Source organism: Schistocerca americana, chromosome 7 (assembly GCF_021461395.2).
Source record: "Schistocerca americana isolate TAMUIC-IGC-003095 chromosome 7, iqSchAmer2.1, whole genome shotgun sequence".
NCBI classification, from domain to species: Eukaryota; Metazoa; Arthropoda; class Insecta; order Orthoptera; family Acrididae; genus Schistocerca; species Schistocerca americana.
Window position 1 is genome coordinate 593,390,464 of NC_060125.1, and position 14,851 is coordinate 593,405,314.

Here is a 14,851-nt window from a genome sequence, read left to right on the forward strand (position 1 = left end):
GGATTCACACGGATATGAACATATACAGGGTGACTCACCTAACGTTACCGCTGGATAATTTCGTAAAACACATCAAATACTGACGAACCGATTCCACAGACCGAATGTGAGGAGAGGGGCTAGTGTAATTGTTTAATACAAACCATACAAAAATGCACGGAAGTACGTTTTTTTACACAAACATACGTTTTTTTAAATAGAACCCCGTTAGTTTTGTTAGCACATCTGAACATATAAACAAATACGTAATCAGTGCCGTTTGTTGCATTGTAAAATGTTAATTACATCCGGAGATATTGTAACCTAAAGTTGACGCTTGAGTACCACTCCTCCGCTGTTCGTTTCAACGTACCGGTGTTCAGACTCTCCGGAAAACGAAAACCGTCGTCAAGAAAAACTGACTGAAAGACAGAAATAGAACGAACTGGACGACTATTTCCCGCAAGAGAACTGGCAGCATGTGGTAGGAACTACAGTGTGTCTCAAGCCTCGGAGTAGATGAAGTCACGAGTCATCGAATGTTTAAACATGTTTGGAAAAAGATTGAGTGTGAATTAAATCTCCACTCAGAATGAACATCTGTAGACAGTTACTTAAAAAATCTTCATGCTCATACGAATTAGTCAGCTATTTCAAGAGTGTAAACAGAAGAACGATTATTAAGTGACAGCCCGCATCTCGTGGTCGTGCGGTAGCGTTCTCGCTTCCCACGCCCGGGTTCCCGGGTTCGATTCCCGGCGGGGTCAGGGATTTTCTCTGCCTCGTGATGGCTGGGTGTTGTGTGCTGTCCTTAGGTTAGTTAGGTTTAAGTAGTTCTAAGTTCTAGGGGACTGATGACCATAGATGTTAAGTCCCATAGTGCTCAGAGGCATTTGAACCATTAAGTGACACATCAACATTTAAACCTATACCAATGTTTTCATGGTTTTACCATCCGGAACCTTTCCGGCCTACAGGTGGATAGGAGGGGAAGGGAAGCAGCGCGGAGTGGCCGCGCGGTTTGATGCGCCATGTCACGGATTGCACGACCCCTACCGCGGAGGTTCGGGTCCTCCCGCATGGGTGTGTGTGGTGTAAGATAGTTTAAGCAATGTGTAAGTCTAGGGACCGATGACCTCAGCAGTTTGGTCCCTTAGGAACTCACATACGTTTCAATTTTTTATTTATTTATTTTTTGTCAGGAAGGGAAGGAATTAGTGGGGATTTACTATAGATGTTTGCATTACTTCTCTACATAATCACCAGTCAGATTTAAGCATTTATCATCTCTCTTCATGAGTTACTTAACTCCCTCTGAATATAATGCTACCACGTGACTGTTAACCCAACGAGCACAGAACTATTGGTACCAAATTACTTACAATCCGAGAAACATGCAAGTAATTGTCCAACAAATGATACATCCTGAAAAGACGGTTACCACAAATTGTTTGGATAGTTTTCCTCATCATTTCGTTGGTCACGGAAAACGGACGATCATTTTTGGAAGCAACTTATTTTTTTAACCTCGTGTTCGTCAATGTGAAGTTCGTAACTATGTGAATATTTATTTTAAAGGGAAATTTCAGGATCTCACGCTACACGATGCAAGATACACACTAGCCCGTACATCAAACAATTGGTCTGTGAGAGGGCAATCCGTTTTCAATGAAATTTACATACGCCATCTCAGTGCAAAACAAATTTACTCAGTTAAAAACGTTGGCCCTGAATATTACTAATCTTTATCGTTAGTCTCATAAAAAATCACTGTACCGGAACTGTTATTATAATTAAACAGCAAATTAACATAAAAATTAACGCATCTGACTTCCTGATAAAACTGGATGAAAATTCACAAGATCTTTTACTGGTACAAAACTTCTGAAGTGATACTGATATTATTTTCACAAATACACTCTGCCAAACACCGTGCCTTACATTGGAACATGAACTTTGGTGGTACTTAAATTTATTGGCCTACCTGTGCGCACTGAACGCTCATCTGCTCCGCAACTTGTTGCTACCAGGAATAATGATGTGACTGTTAAAAATCAAATTTCATTAATCGTACTTGCTATGTGCAGTGCAAGATAGTATATTACCATTTTTCATAACCGCTTGTCAGTGCACAGTTCGCGATGTGCAATGCGATTGAGCATGTAAATGAAAATGGGAAACTAATCTTAACTACTGTTAAATGAGAAGAAAGGCTACAAGTTTAGCTGTGCTTCATTAAGCTACAACAACAATACACTTTATCGTAAGGTCCTCACGTCTAGACAAGTTAGCAAAATATTTCTTAATAACTCCCCTGTATACTATTGCCTCCCCTGACACTTGTTTCAACTATAAGACAGGACCATATGCTCCATTACAAAATTTCTACAGCAAACTTCAACCATACGCAATGTTCTAGCAACAAGAAGCTACACAGTTACAAATATAAAAAAACTAAATTACCTTAAAAGTTCATTCAATATAATTTCATTTTCTCACTATCTTCCCTTAAAACATATTATTACAAAATCCTTTTTGAATAATGCTGCCTCCACAACACAGCAGACCAGCTTCCATCCCTTTCAAATCAAATACTTTGCCAGACTGTTCAACACACTCTGCTACTGCTGTTATCCGACGTACTCTGACAAAGCAAAGTTAACTTCTCTGACCGACATCGCCGGTGTCAAACACAGTTTTACAAAGAATATGATTTTATCGATATTACAGAGACTGAATACATTTATCAATTTCGTAACTTCATTCACATTTAGGGCCAAAACTTCCAGAAAATCGTCATGGCAAATAGCACAGCCCACCTTCAACTTCTGTCAGCGCTGTGAACATCCGTGTTATCACTCCTACACGAAGGACACCAATGATGCACAACATATCTACTGAAACTATCGTGGCGTCATTCTTCTGAACTCTGGCTACTAGCTATACTCAACGATAGTTAATGACCACAAGAAAAATATTACAGAAGCTGTTATTTCTGGGAAACGAAATTGATTTATATCATATCATACACTCATGGACAATGTGTTTGTAATTAAGAAGATTTTAGAAAAACACAGTGATGTTAATCCAGAAACACATATGGCCATTTTGATAGCCAAAGGAAGATTGCCCCTGAATGTGGATAATCTTTGTCACCTAACAGAGGTAGGAAAAGTCTTTAAAAATACACGCTTTGTAACAAACATAGGTAGGTATTTATTAGAAGAAATAGGTATTATGGAAGGTGTAAGAAAAGGACGTGACATCTGCTATGTATAAATGAAGATATCTGAACAGAATTATATATTTTCAGCACTAAAAAGATTCAAAAGTATCATGAAAATTGGAGACCTCATGAGAATGACAAGTCGTAGAATTCACCTAGATCCTGAACTACAAGCGGAATAGAAAAACAGTTGGGTAAAGGCAGTAGGCTGTGCTTTGTAAGGAAGACGATGACGACGAGATTCCGTAAGTATACAGCACAAATTTCGCAATTGGTATCTTTAGCTTTGAGATTCTTTGTCACTAAGAACACGATTATAGAACGGATATAGTCATATTAACAGAATCTTCCGTCGGTTCTTGGTATAACAACATTATAATAATAAATGAAAAGCACCAGTTTGCTTTTGTTCTACAATATTACTTTTATTGCTAACCGGTTTTCGGCTTACAAGTAAATTTCTGAAGATGGCCTTGTAAGCCGAGAACCGGTTAGCAATAAAAGTAATATTGTAGAAAGAAAGCAAACTGGTGCTTTTCATTTATTATTATAACGGATTTAGTATTTGACGGGGTTTTCAATTCTAAAACCAGTTTTTAACGGCTACCGTAGGCGAACGAGAAGAAACGAGGCTTTCTCGCAGCTCCTAGTAAGTTGATCTACAGATTAAAATCAGTGAGTCGATGTGGACTTAATTTCATCGGAAATGGTTCTCATAGTAATCTACGTCTATATTCACGTGACTACCATGCAACTGGCAACTAAGCACCTGGCAGAGGGTACATCGAACCACTTTCACACTATTTCTCTGCCGTTCCATTCTCGAACAGCGCGTGGGCAAAAAGAAAACGAAAATCTTGCCGTGAGAGCTCTGATTCCTCTTGTTTCATTGCGATAATCTCCTTATGTAGGTGGGCGTCAACAAGATGTTTTTGCGTTCGGAGGAGAAAGTTGGTAATTTAAATTTCGTGAAAAAAATCTCGCCGGAACAAAAAATGCCTTCGTTTTAATGATTGCCACCACTGGTTCGTGTATCTTACCCATAACACACTCTCCCCTATTTCGCGACAGTAAAAAACGAGCTGCCCTTCGAATTTTTTCGATGTCCACACCGCACAGCAGTACTCGAGCACAGAACGGACAAGTGAGATGTAGTCTCCTATTGCACCTTCTAAATGATGTATCAGTAAATCACAGTCTTTGGTTCGCCTTCCCCACAACATTGTCTATGTGATCGTTCCAGTTAAAGTTGTTCGTAATTGTACCCCCTAAGTATTTACTTGAATTCACGGCCTTCAGATTTGTGTCATTTATCGTGCAACCGAAAAGTGACGAATTCCTTTTAGCAGGTACTCGTGAGGGTGACCTCACACTTATCATTATTTAGGGTCAACTGCCACTTTTCACACCATACAAATTCCTTCTCTAAAGCACTTTGCAATTGGTTTTGATCTTCTGATGACTTTACTGGACGGTAAATGAGTACTTCATGTGCACACAATCTAAGAGCGCTACTCACATTGTCTCTTAAATCGTTTATGTAGATTAGGAACAACAAAGGACCTATAACACTAGCTTGGGGAATGCCAGATATTGCTTATGTTTTACTGTGTCACTTTCCCCCGATTACTGCGAAACGTGAACTTTCTCACAGAAAATCACGAAGCCACTCGCACAACTGAGACGGTACTCCATAGGTACGCAATTGGATTAGAATTCTCTTCTGAGGCACGGTCTCAAAAACCTATCTAAAAATATGCTATCAATTTGAGATCCCCTGTCGATAGCACCCATTTCTTCATGAGAATAAAGAACTAGTTGTGTTGCACAAGAACGGTATTATCTACAATGTCCTTACTTTTCCAGAATGCTGAGCATTTAACCAGTGTATGTATGATAATATGGAATTCATACGACAGCCCCTACAGTGGCTTGCCCAGGGTTGCAATACGTTTGCTACTGAGGGTTTAGCACATGTATTTGGCGTATTATCCTGGTAATTCCCAAAACACAAACTATAAATAGACACGAGCCCACAGAAGACAAGTCTATATCCGACCTCTCGGCGGATGCCACAGAAGAGATGGAGGCGAATTACCGTAATACTGCACTCTAAACCTGTATATGAATTAATGTACAAGACATGCGTTCTGCCGCTAAAACGCACTATGAACATTAGTTACACGTAGAATAACATTGATAACAGGTTATTAGGCTACTACACATTGCTATAGTATCAACCATGGACACGGATTCAGTAAACATCGTTCACGTGAAACACAACTAGCTCTTTATTCTCACGATGTAATGAGTGCTATCGACATGGGGTGTCAAATTGACTTCGTATTTTTAGATTTCCAGAGGGCTTTTAACACCGTTTCTCAGAAAAGACTTCTTGTCAGACCGCATGCCTATGGAGTATCGTCTCAGTTACGCGACAGGATTTGTGATTTGCAGTCAGAAAGGTTACAATTCGTGGTATATGATGTAAAATCATCCAGTAAAACAGAAGTGATACCTGTCGTATTCCAAAGAAGTGTTATAGGCCGTCTGCTGTTCCTGATCTGCATACACTATTTAGGAGACAGTCTGAGCAGCCCTCTTAGATTGTTTGCAGATGATGCTGTCATTTGCAGTCTTGTCAACCCATCAAATGGTCAAAACTAATTGCAAAATGATTTAAACAAGATGTATGCTAGCGCGGAAACTGGCTACTGACTCTAAATATAGAAAACGTGAAATCATCCACGTGAGTGCTAAAGAAATCTGTTAAATTCCGGTTACACGATAAATCACACAAATCTAAAGGCTGTAAATTGAAGTAACTTAGCGAGTACAGTTACAAATAACTTAAGTTGAAACGATCACGTAGATAATGTTGTGGGGAAAGCAAACCAAAGACTGCAAATTATTGGCAGAACACTTACGAAATGCAACAGGTCTACTAAAGAGACTGCTTAACACTACGCTTGTCTTCTGGAGTATTGCTGAGCAGCGTGGGATCCGCATCGGGTAGCAGGGACGGAACACATCGAAAAAGTTCAAAGAATGGCAGCTCGTTTCGTACTGTCGCGAAACAGGGGAGAGAGTGCCACGGGTATGATACGCGAATCGAAATAGCAATCGTTAAAACAAAGGCGTTTTTCGTTGTGGCAGGATCCTCCCACGAAATTTCAGTTTACAACTCTCTCCTCAGAGTTTGAAAATGTTTTGTTGGTACCCATCTAAATAGGCAGAAATGATTATCGTAATAAAATAAGAAAAATCAGAGCTCATACGGAAAGATTTAAATGTTCGTTTTTCCCGCACGCCGTTCAAGAGTGGAACGGTAGAAAAATAACTTAAATTTGGTTCAGTGAACCCTCTGACAGAAACTTAACAGTGAACTGCAGAGTAATCATGTAGCTGTAGTTTGGTTTCTCTTGCCCTATTGTGGGTAGGAGGCGGCAGAACTCTCCTTGTGCCTTTGACACTAGGTCCAGCTGTTGATACATGTAGCGTGTTGGTGTCGGGTAGTCAAGATCTCGCTAAGCGAGTACCCGTTCTCATTTCCCGATGAACATCTGCAATCGGAACATGACTTAAAGAAGAAACGTGATTATATTTTAACGTCCGGTAGACGGCGAGTTCGTTAGGTGACAGAGCACTTTGGTGCGCATATTGGTGGAGAGTAGGAAAGGAGGTCGGCCGTTTACAAAGGATCCAACCACGAATTTGCGATAAACGGTTAGGAAGCTTTAGCGGACATTACGAAACATCAGCCGAACAGCACAGCAATTTCAGACGTAGTAGTGCATCGAAACACTTCCACAGGTTTAATGTTACAAGTGCAAAGTAACATTATTTTAGAAACAACTCAAACAAATGAACTCGGTATATGTGCTATTTGTTTCGAGGGCGTTAAAATTCCTCTGCACCTCTATATTATGTCGAACTGACAAGATACTAGCTTATTGCAAACTATGTTACATGTTCTTGCGCAATCGAAAAGTAGGTTTTGCAGACGGTACTCTAGTTGTACACCGCGTCCATTACTGCAAGTCGTGCAGTTGCAGAGAATGATGACGAAGCACCTGTGTCATCTGTTAGCCGCGCTAATTCGTTCCCCGGCTGTGTGCCGCATATGTGCTGACACAACAGATAATGCCACTCAAACAAAACAGACTGGGATTTTCCTCTTTTGGCGCAATCAAAGCTGTAGATAATAATCAAAACTCTTTCAGAAATAAGAATACATTCGTGCTTTGTAAAATCCATCGAGAATCAAATATTGTTGTTGTTGTGTTCTTCACTTCTGAGACTGGTTTGATGCAGCTCTCCATGCTACTATATCCTGTACAAGCTGCTTCGTTTCCCAGTACGTGCTGCAGTCTACATCCTTCTGAATCTGCTTAGTGTATTCATCTCTTGGTCTCCCTCTACGATTTTTACCCTCCACGCTGCCCTCCAATGCTAAATTTGTGATCTCTTGATGCCTCACAACATGTCCTACCAACAGATCCCTTCTTCGAGTTAAGTTGTGCCACAAACTCCTCTTCTCCCCAATTCTATTCAATACCTCAAATTAAGTCGGGTGATGCTGAGGGAATTAGATTAGGAAATGAGACACTTAAAGTAGTAAAGGGGTTTTGCTATTTGGGGAGCAAAATAACTGATGATGGTCGGAGTAGAGAGGATATAAAATGTAGACTGGCAATGGCAAGGAAAGCGTTTCTGAAGAAGAAAAATTTATTAACATCGAGTATAGATTTAAGTGTCAGGAAATCATTTCTGAAAGTATTTGTATGGAGTGCAGCCATGTATTGAAGTGAAACGTGGATGATAAATAGTTTAGACAAGAAGAGAATAGAAGCTTTCGAAATGTGGTGCTACAGAAGAATGCTGAAGATTAGATGGGTAGATCACATAACTAATGAGGAGGTATTGAATTGAATTGGGGAGAAGAGGAGTTTGTGGCACAATTTGACTAGAGGAAGGGATCGTTTGGTAGGACATGTTCTGAGACATCGAAGGATCACCAATTTAGTATTGGAGGGCAGAGTGGAGGGTAAAAATCGTAGAGGAAAACCAAGAGATGAATACACTAAGCAGATTCAGAAGGATGTAGGCTGCAGTATGTACTGGGAGATGAAGAAGCTTGCACAGGATAGAGCAGCATGGAGAGCTGCATCAAACCAGTCTCAGGACTGAAAACCACAACAACAACAACCTCCTCATTAGTTATGAGATCTACCCATCTAATCTTCAGCATTATTCTGTAGCACCACATTTCTAAAGCTTCTATTCTCTTCTTGTTCGAACTATTTATTGCCCATGTTTCACTTCCGTACATGGCTACACTCCTTATAAATACTCTCAGAAACGACTTCCTGACACTTTAAGCTATACTCGATGATAACAAATTTCTCTTCTTCAGAAACGCTTTCCTTGCCATTGCCAGTCTACATTTTATATCCTCTCTACTTCGACCATCATCAGTTATTTTGCTCCCCAAATAGCAAAACTCATTTACTACTTTAAGCGTCTCATTTCCTAATCTAATTCCTGCAGCATCACTCCATTTAATTTGACTACATTCCATTATCCTTGTTTTGCTTTTGTTAATGTTCATCTTATATCCTCCATTCAAGACACTGTCCATTCCGTTCAGGCTCTTCCAGGTTCTTTGCTGTCTCTGACAGAATTACAATGTCATCGGCGAACCTCAAAAGTTTTTATTTCTTTTCCACTGATTTTAATTCCTACTCCTCATTTTTCTTTTATTTCCCTTACTGCTTGCTCAGTATACAGACTGAATAACATCGGGGAGAGGCTACAACCCTGTCTCACTCCCTTCCCAACCACTGCTTGCCTTTCACGTCCCTCGACTCTTATAACTGCCAAATGGTTTCTGTACAAATTGTAAATAGCCTTTCGCTCCCTGTATTTTCCCCTGCCATCTTCAGAATTTGAAAGAGAATATTCCACTCAACATTGTCAAAAGCTTTCTCTATGTCTACAAATGATAGAAACGTAGGTTTGCCTTTTCTTAATCTAGCTTCTAAGGTAAGTCGTAGGGTCAGTATTGCCTCACGTGTTCCAATATTTCTACGGAATCCAAACTGATCTTCCCCGAGGTTGGCTTCTACCAGTTTTTCCATTCGTCTGTTAAGAATTCGCGTTAGTATTTTGCAGCCGTGATTTATTAAACTGATAGTTCGGTAATTTTCACATCTGTCAACACCTGTCTCAATCAAATAAGGCCTCTAATTCTGAATTGCTTGCATATTGACTTATTAAAAATGTTCCTAAGGTTCATAAAGATGTCCAAAGATGAGTAAGGAATATGTAGCTCACAATTAGGTGCCTAGCAGAGCATTCATCGAATCACCTTCAAGCTATCTCTCTGCAGTTCCACTCTCGAACAGCGTCTGGGAAAAACGAACACTTAAAACTTTTGAAGCCAGCTCTGAATCCTCTTACGTCATTACAATGATCTCCAGATGATCAAAACCAACTGCAAAACGATTTGGACGGGATGTTTGTATGATGCGACAGTCGTCTTTGACTCTAAATAATGAAATCTGTGAAGTCATCCACAAGAGTTCTAAAAGGAATACGCTAAATTTCGGTTACTCGATAAATCACACAGATGCGAATTCATCTAATACTAAGGGATTACACTTACTACTAACTTAAACCAGAACGATGACATAGATAATGTTGTGGGTTAAGTGAACCAATGACTGCGCTTTATTGGCACAACATTTAGAAGATGCAACAGGACTGCTGAAGAGACTACCTACATCACACTTGTCAATCCCCTTCTGCTACGCGGTGTGTAATCCGCAGCAGATTAAATTGACGGTGTACGTTGAAAGTGTTCAAAGAATGGTGGCTCGTTTTGCGTTATCGCGAAATAGGAGAGACAGTGTCATGGATATAACAGGCGAGTTGACCTGGAAATCATTAAAACAAAGGCGTTTTTCGTTGCGGCATGATCTTCTCATGAAATTTCAGTCCCCAGCTAAGTTGGTGCTCGCCTACATAGGGAGAAATGATCACTGTAATGAAGTAAGAGAAATCAGCTCGCTTGGAAAGTTTTTAAGTGTTCGTTTTTCCCGGACACTGTTCGAGAGTGGAACGGCAGAGAGATAGTGTGAAGGTGATTCGATGAATCCTCTGCTAGACACCTAATTGTGAACTGCAGGGTAGTTATGTAGACGTAGCTGCAAATTTAGAAGTAGACGACGGAACTGTGGTCATTAATTTGATGATATGTGGAAAAACTGCGATCTACTTAAATTGGAGTGGTCGTACAGATGCATGAGATTACACCTATTTTGATAAATCATTGTGCAAGATCGTTCGGTCACACTAAAATCACAATGTACCGTAATCCAGGTTGAAATGAGTTTGCTCACGAATCTAAAATTCCCCGAAATTTGATCAGATCCAACGACAAATGGAAAGGATAATTTCAAGCTGATTACATCTCTTCAAGTCAAAGTTCGAAGACCATAACGCTTGGTATGGGAAAATTTTAATTATTCATAAATATTAAATCTAAGCGCCTTTTTAGATTTCATTAACAATGGAGAAGGAACAACAATTTATTGTAGTCTACGTACCATAGAAGTAATTTTATTCAGATGAGCTCTGTTTTTTTCTTATGTTCTAGAAATTCGTAACGTTGGAAGCAACAACAATAGAATTCACGTTGTATCTCGAGTGGGGAAGAAAAGTGAAAATGCAGAATGACTGGAATGTTAGTTTTTTTATTATGAATTGTAGCAAGAGTCTGAAACCGTATTCTGTACGTGAAACACAGTCGCATTTGAGAAAGTATTTTTTAACGGTAAAATGGAAGTATCATAAGCGGACGAGCATTTAGCCATCAACCGATGACAGTTGCCAATATTTCTGCTAAGAATTTGAAATTCTTATTTGTCCACGTGTTAATGAACAAATACTTCTGCTATCAAGGACAAAGACAAATCCTGCAATGTCTTAATTTTAGTACATGCGCCCTGCAAAATAAAGTACTAATGGCTTTTGTTTGTTTGGAGTTTCAGAGTAGTGACCTGATTTTTGGAAGCACAGTATTAATGTACTTGTACGCAAGATTTTTGGAGAAGAGTAGCGGCATCGCAGAAGTCTAGCAGCTTCAGAACAAAAGCGAAACTCTCTGGCCAGAGTACATAGCACTGCAGTCGTATGTAAGCTGTCAGAGTACGGCGTAGAAGATACGGGTAAGGATGATGTAAAATCGCGCCCGAAATAAGATCTAAGGTAAAAACTAAGACTTTTTATGTAATTGTTGATCAAATGGTTTACTCTGATCAAAAAAAATTGCCGAATTATGATATAACGATGATTCGAAAACCGAGTTGCTATCGAGCTTTGCAGAAAATCCCAAAATATCGAGTCCGCCAGAAAAATGTATACCCACTGTAAGAAAGGAAAAGTATTACTTATGTTTTATTTTACATATAATAATTGATCGCACATGTTGTATAACCTTTAGTTTAGCACATGGTTGCTTTAAATGTTCAAAATGTCCACCGCTGGCGGCTATACGCAATAACAGAACGCTGAGCGGTCGCGGCAACTACGTCAGTGGAAACCGCTGCACGTGTAGCTGTAATCCCCTGGCGAAGTTCCTCTCGCATGCGTTGCTTGTGTCAATAGACGTTATCTTTCACAGTTTCCCACAAGTCCATAGGTGTTAGATCTGGTGACCGTGAAGGGAACTCAATGGGCCCTTTTCGTCCAATCCAATGCCCCGGAAAATTGTCATCTAGGAAAGCTCGTACAGCTAGGTGGTAGTGTGGTGGCGCACCGACCTGTTGGTAGAAGACCACTTCATCAGCTCCATAAAGCGCACGTATACCTGGCAAAATTGAGGAGCATAACATTTCCAGGTACCCTTTTCCAGTGACAGTAGCATAAAAGAAAAAGGGTCCTGCTAAGCCTCTAGATGATAGTCCACACCACACGTGAACCCCTGGTAGATAGACTGTTTTATCCACATAAACATGCTGATTTTCCGGTGCCCAGTACAAACTGTTATGCCGTTTCACGATTCCACTAAGTTTAAATTGTGCCTTGTCACTCCACTCTTCTTCGTCACAAATTGTTCCTCATTAATCACCATTTGCTGATGCCCTTCGCAATATTGCATTCGGCGATCAGGATCGTCATCATTAATCGCGTGCAGTAATCGTGGAATGTAAACTTTCCACTTTGCAGATTTCAGAATTCTTCGTACATTGGTACTGCTATGAAACTTCCTGGCAGATTAAAACTGTGTGCCGCACCAAGACTCGAACTCGGGACCTTTGCCTTTCTCAGGCAACTGCTCTACCAACTGAGCTACCCAGGCACGACTCACGCCCCATCCTCACAGCTTCACTTCTGCCAGGCTCTGGCTAAGCCATGTCTCCGCAATATCCTTTCTTTCAGGAGTGCTAGTTCTGCAATGTTCGCAGGAGAGCTTCTGTAAAGTTTGGAAGGTAGGAGACGAGGTACTGGCAGAAGTGAAGCTGTGAGGACGGGGCGTGAGTCGTGCTTGGGTAGCTCAGTTGGTAGAGCACTTGCCCGTGAAAGGCAAAGGTCCCGAGTTCGAGTCTCGGTCCGGCACACAGTTTTAATCTGCCAGGAAGTTTCATGTGAGCGCACACTCCGCTGCAGAGTGAAAATCTCATTCTGGACTAGTACTGCTAACGTCCACTTCATGTGCACATTGCGTAGCAGACTTTTGTGAAAAATTAACAAACGTTTCCAACACGAGAGCCGCCGAAGCAGGACTTGTAGCTGTATGCTGTCTTCCTGACCTTCCTTTGTGGATATCGCAAATCGTCCTATGCAATTAAAACTTGACAGTGACACGTTTAATTGTTAAGCAGGTTGTTAGTTCTGTTTCAAACTCCCGTCTCCATTGATGTTGCACTTCAACGGCATTATCAAACTTGAAAAACCACTTCACAATACATTTTCGTTACTCGAATGTCAAGCGTGCCCCAACCATTATGTTTTCTGAACATCGAGATGAAAGTACTAACATCTGTTGAGCCAAAGACCGTACTAAACACACTCATGACTCAAATCGAACAACAATATCGATCTCTCGATAGAACCTGACAAAGGGTGTATTCATTTTTCTGGCGGACTCTGTATAATAATCGATACTTTTGAAGGGAAGTGTGGGTCTGTATTTGAGTTTAGTGCTAAGCTGTAATTGAAAACTGATGCACAAACAGTGTCAGATGTCTAGGTACTTAGAGTAGGCAGTGCGAGTACGTAATAACATTATGTTGCAGTCAGTCTTGGAAACTTTGCACCGAATGTTTACTAGCATTACAATAAGACTCAGAGCAGTTATTCTGAAGTATGAACCAATTGTTTCGAAGTGTGTACCATATGTTTACTGATCTTAAAAATGATCTTAATTAAAACAAATTCTCACTCACAAAGGAATATAATAGAAGTGTTATTTCTTGAGGTTGTAAGCTAGAACAAAAGGTAGAGAAAGTGTAAGAAGACTGTATGTTTGGATTCAAGTGATGGTGATTCATTGTAACAAAAGGTTAGCGACGACTGTAGTAGCAGACAATATAAGCTAGAGGAGCAGTGCGCGGAAGTTGAATCATCCCTAGAAGACGGATTATTTCAGGTGCAGGTGCGATGTATTGCTGAGCATGAAGATCTAGAAGCCAAACATGCCGAAGGGCTGAAAGAAATTTATCGGAATATAGTGTGGCCGTCTTTTGGAGTCTGGTTCATGTACAGGTAAGTGTGTACCTGTGGAAAGTTCTCTGATTAAGTGTAAGAATTTTTGCAAGTTTGATTAATCAGGAACATTTCGCCCAATAGATTGTTTTTAAAGACTTTAGAGATGTTTTACTCAGTTATTGGAATGAAAAGAACTAGTCATCGTTTATGTTCATTTAGATCTAAATTTATACTCGATGAACAACTTTTCACTGTTTAGTGGATGTTACATCTGATGCCACTATGCTCTTACACCTCCTTTCCCCGTTGAAGTGTCCGTCGAAGGCGGTGCCGGAAATATACCCAGATATAAAATGAATATTAAGTTTGTTGTAACACATAGAAACAATATTCTCTGAGGGGAGTTACATTACTGGCCATTAAAATTGCTACACCACGAAGATGACGTGCTACAGACGCGAAATTTAACCGACAGGAAGAAGATGCTGTGATATGCAAATGTTTAGCTTTTCAGCATTCTCACAAAGTTGGCGCCGGTGGCGGCACCTAAAACGTGCTGCCATGAGGAAAGTTTCCAACCGATTTCTCATACACAAACAGCAGCTCAACCGGCGTTGCCCGGTGAAACGTTGTTTTGATGCCTCGTGTAAGGAGGAGAAATGCGTACCATCACGTTTCTGACTTGCTGGATCCCAACGGCCTCGTGTCACTAGCAGTCGAGATGACAGGCATCTTATCCGCATGGCAGAGTCAACAGATGGGGAAGTTTGCAAGACAACAACCATCTGCACCAACAGTTCGACGATGTTCGCAGCAGTATGGACTATCATCTCGGAGACCATGGCTGCGGTTACCCTTGACGCTGCATCACAGACAGGAGCGCCTGCAATGGTGTACTCACCAGACGAACCTGGGTGCACGAATGGCGAAACG

General features: G+C 40.6%; 1 non-coding gene across 1 annotated transcript; it reads left to right on the forward strand.

The window, feature by feature from the left end:
• The first annotated feature begins 12,752 nt into the window (after positions 1–12,752).
• Trnas-uga lies at positions 12,753–12,827 on the forward strand. The gene has a single exon. It is a non-coding gene; the product is annotated as a tRNA-Ser (tRNA).
• The last annotated feature ends 2,024 nt before the right edge of the window (positions 12,828–14,851 follow it).